The sequence below is a fragment of the Taudactylus pleione genome, unplaced genomic scaffold, assembly GCF_031769625.1.
Source record: "Taudactylus pleione unplaced genomic scaffold, aTauple2 ptg000215l, whole genome shotgun sequence".
Lineage (NCBI taxonomy): Eukaryota > Metazoa > Chordata > Amphibia > Anura > Myobatrachidae > Taudactylus > Taudactylus pleione.
Window position 1 is genome coordinate 243311 of NW_028284617.1, and position 4783 is coordinate 248093.

The following is a 4783-nucleotide window of genomic DNA, read 5'->3' on the forward strand; positions in this document are numbered from 1 at the left end:
TCGGCATAACATCCTGCCTGGTTCCATCACAGCAATTTTCACCTGCTGATTAACATCAAATACAGCAATACCATCTGCTGAATACCAACAATTCAGCAATAACACCTGCTGATTAACAACAATACAGTAGTAACATCTGCTGATTATCAACAATACAGTAGTAACATCTGCTGTTTACCAACAATCAGAGTAGTAACATCTGCTGTTTTCCAACAATCACAATAGTACCATCTGCTGATTAACAACAATACAGCAATACCACCTGCTGATTAACAACAATACAGTAGTAACATCTGCTGATTATCAACAATACAGTAGTAACACCTGCTGTTTACCAACAATCACAGTAGTAACATCTGCTGTTTACCAATAATCACAGTAGTAACATTTGCTGTTTACCAACAAACACAGTAGTAACATCTGCTGTTTACCAACAATCACAGTAGTAACATCTGCTGTGTCCTCCTCAAGTCTGTAGCAGCATTATTTCTTGCACCTGGATAATCTCGGCATTCCATAAAACTGGCATGTTAGTTGCAGCAGCAGTTCCTCTGTACTTCAAAACTTGGGACAGCAGAGGTAATATTTTTATATACAATCAACTCTATTACAGTATTTGACTAAATTATAACATTTAGATTGTAGAATGATTTGCTGTGTACACAACTCTGTATTTGCTGAGGTCCACCAGTCACCAGCATCTCTACACCCTAATCACACCATGTACAGGATGTGTATAATGGTGCACACCCCAACACAATATACCACATTATAGTGACACTGATGTATCTATGGTCAATATTCCAACAAAATTACTAATAGGAAATAAATGTTCAGTATTATCAGATTACAGAATACATTATTTACCCTAATTCAATGACTGGCTACTCGTACTCATAAATCACAGATATAAACAAGCCTATAATCTAGTCCCATGTAATAAATTGTCTGCTCGACAGATGTAAGATAGAGAGAGAAGAACTGTAAATATATATTACTACTTTGTACATAAGACCTTTCCATACTATGGGCTAAAGTTACTAAGAGTCAGTTTTGGTTGATTTTGCATTCTTGTGCATTTTGCTGTCTTGTGTGCAAAGTGGAGATTTACTAAAGTAAAAAAACGACGCAAAACCAACCAGAAATCTGACTTTACAACAGTTTAGAACATTGGACCAACAAATGATACTTTCACATAGACGACTATAGAAACTGAAGATTTACTAACAGTCGGTTTTGAAATTGACCATTAGCCGTCCACAAACCGACTGAAAAACCTGAACTACTAATAGTATAATAAGTGACAGGTGGGGCAGTATAATGAGGGATAACTGTACTTAGTTGTGGCTAGAGGTAAGTGTGAGGGTCAGTATAATGAGGAATCACTGTACTTAGTTATGGCTGGATGTAAGTGTGAGGGGCAGTATAATGACTGATCACTGTACTTAGTTATGGCTGGAGGTAAGTGTGAGGGGCAGTATAATGACTGATCACTGTACTTAGTTATGGCTGGAGGTAAGTGTGAGGGGCAGTATAATGAGGGATCATTGTGCTTAGTTATGGCTGGAGGTAAGTGTGAGGGGCAGTATAATGAGGGATCATTGTACTTGGTTGTGGCTGGAGGTAAGTGTGAGAGGCATTATAATGAGGGATCATTGTACTTAGTTGTGGCTGGAGGTAAGTGTGAGGGGCAGCATAATGAGTGACCACTGATGGTAAGTGTGAGAAGCAGTATAATGAGGGATCACTGTACTTAGTTATGGCTGGATGTAAGTGTGAGGGGCAGTATAATGAGGGATCACTGTTGGTAAGTGTGAGAAGCAGTATAATGAGGGATCACTGTACTTAGTTGTGGCTGGAGGTAAGTGTGAGGGGCAGGATAATGAGTGATCACTGGTGGTAAGTACGAGAAGCAGTATAATGAGGGATCACTGTACTTAGTTATGGCTGGATGTAAGTGTGAGGGGCAGTATAATGAGGGATCACTGATGGTAAGTGTGAGAAGCAGTATAATGAGGGATCACTGTACTTAGTTATGGCTGGATGTAAGTGTGAGGGGCAATATAATGAGGGATCACTGATGGTAAGTGTGAGAAGCAGTATAATGAGGGATCACTGTACTTAGTTATGGCTGGATGTAAGTGTGAGGGTCAGTATAATGAGGGATCACTGATGGTAAGTGTGAGGGGCAGCATAATGAGGGATCACTGTACTTATTATGGCTGGAGGTAAGTGTGAGGGGCAGTATAATGAGGGATCACTGTACTTATGGCTGGAGGTAAGTGTGAGGGGCAGTATAATGAGGGATAATGGTACATGGTTATGAATGGGGGTAAGAGGGCAGGTATAAAGCACTGTTAATGGTTCATGGAGTCATCTTTCAAAAATTATTGGGTTTTGCTTATGCCCCCTGTATGAATGAGAAATGCCATACATAGTGTGATGTTCTGGGGTATTCTGCTCAGTAGTGTGGTCAGTGGTACAGTATTTGGGTGCTAAAAGAAGAGTCACCATACAGCTTTTCCATGTTTAAATAAACTAATGATTTAATGTCAGTCTCAGAGTAGCCCCATATAAACATGACTGATTTATAACAAAACGATCCTGCCTTCATCTTGCAGAGCAGAGGAGCATTTGGCAGCGGAGAATGACGTCGGGTCTACATGGGAACAGGAGTCACAGAAGAGTCTACTATAAATGGGGAGTCTGGCCTGGACAGGAAACCTATAGTGATCACTGCAATAAGTCCTGGCTCACACTGACACACTCACACAGACTACAGACACACACACTGACACAGACACACACACACTGACACAGACACACACACTGACACAGACTACAGACATACACACACTGACACAGACTACAGACACACACACTGACAAAGACACAGACACACACACTGACAAAGACTACACTGACACATACCTCTCACTTAAAAACACAAATAAATACAGCTCTGGCATCATTACACCCCACATGTTATACACAGACCTGCAGTGCAGCTCGAGTCCAGGAGAGACTGCCGGCAGTACCATCAGATCTCTGTCACCCGGCAGCAGCTCCCTCTCAACCTCTCACAATGCTGGTGCTGCCATGTGAACTGCCTAGGAGGGACTGTGCGCTGCCGCTGCAGCTCCCCCTACAGCCAGCACAGTATGACAGCAGGAACAGTTGCCTGAGCTTCTCGTTAAAAAAAAAAAAAATAGTTCAGCTGCGCAGCGATGGAGCAGCTGGCAGGGGGGGTTTCTAGGTACTCAGAAACCCCCCTGCGTGCGCGGGTGCGCACCCACCACAGGCCAGACCCAATTTCCACCAGCTTCTGCTTTATATACTGTGTGAGCTGCTGATATTTGCACTATGTCCAGTTATTATAATAAAAAAATGATATTCTCTATGGTGTAATGACTATCTGTCCATGATTAATGCCCATTTCTTTGTTATCACCCATAAATGTGACCTTCTGAGGACATAGCACTGATTTCCGGATGTAGTTTATATCCTGGCGGTCCAGATGACAGTGCTCAGAATGCCGGTGCCAGAATCCTGACACCAGCATCCCGACCGCCAGAATCCTACTGGTAAGTATTGAGGTTAGGGGGAGGGTTAGACACTAGGGGAAGGGTTAGAATTAGGCTGTGGGGGGGTTAGATTTAGGCTGTGGGGGGAGGGTTTGGTTTAGGCTGCGGGGAGGGAGGGCTAGGTTTAGGGATAGAGGCAGGGTTAGGATACATACCAACAGTTGTCGGTTTCCTAACCCTGTCGGGATGCTGGCATTGGGATTGTGACTGCCGGTATCCTGAGCAGGGCTGCCAACAGCTCTGCCGGGCCCAGGTATAGGGAGGGGGCATGGCCTACTGGGGAGGTGTGGCCAGACCCCCTCCATCCCCAAAAAAAGACTACATTTGCTGCGCACGTACTGCATAGGATGGGCAGGTGTTAGGGGGTGGGGGCGCAATTGTTCCCCACTCCCGCATATAATACAGGAAGGGAGGTCTGACTAACGCATGGAGAGAGGTCTCCCTAGCCCAGCAAACATCGTGACAGCAGCGTGTGTGCTGGGGAGAGGCTGCTTCAGTAGCAGTCAGTCCCCTCTCTCTGCTGTCCATAAGTTGATGGCAGCAACGGCAGTTTGGACGGGGTGGGGGGCGGGCTGCAGGACCCGGGTCCCCACCGGGCCCCTTCAACAGGCCCGGGCTTGGGTAAAAGAGATGATGGCGCTGGGGGCAATCTGTATAAATATGTGTGAAATAGACAGAAATTAATAGAAATCACTATTTAATAATATTGAAAAGTACATGGAGTGCATATATTACTACACACATGTACCATCATCTATAAACCTGAATATCCAAGCTGTATTAGAACATGCCCTATTTTCATATTATCACAGAAGTTAATAACTGTTATAGTTAGCCATATTTCTCTCTCAGATTGATCAAACAACAGATTCAGTAATTTCTTAGGACAACCATTAATATCGGGGATGATTTAGGAGAGGAGAGGGCCCGTGTGCAGCCCACAGGCGGGCCTCCTCTTCTCCGGCAGTATAGTAGACTCTGGCTTTCTACAACGTGATGATGTCACCTGGAAAATGGCTGCCACGCCATTTTCCCAGTGATTTCAGTATACAGAACCGACCGATGTGGAACTCTGGAAAAGTAATTATAATAATTATATGAGTGCATGGTGTGCAGTGTAGGCCCCCCAGGATTGTGGTGCCTGTGTGTACCCTTCTCACAAGAACATATGGACCCCTGCACATTTAGTTACCTTCTGT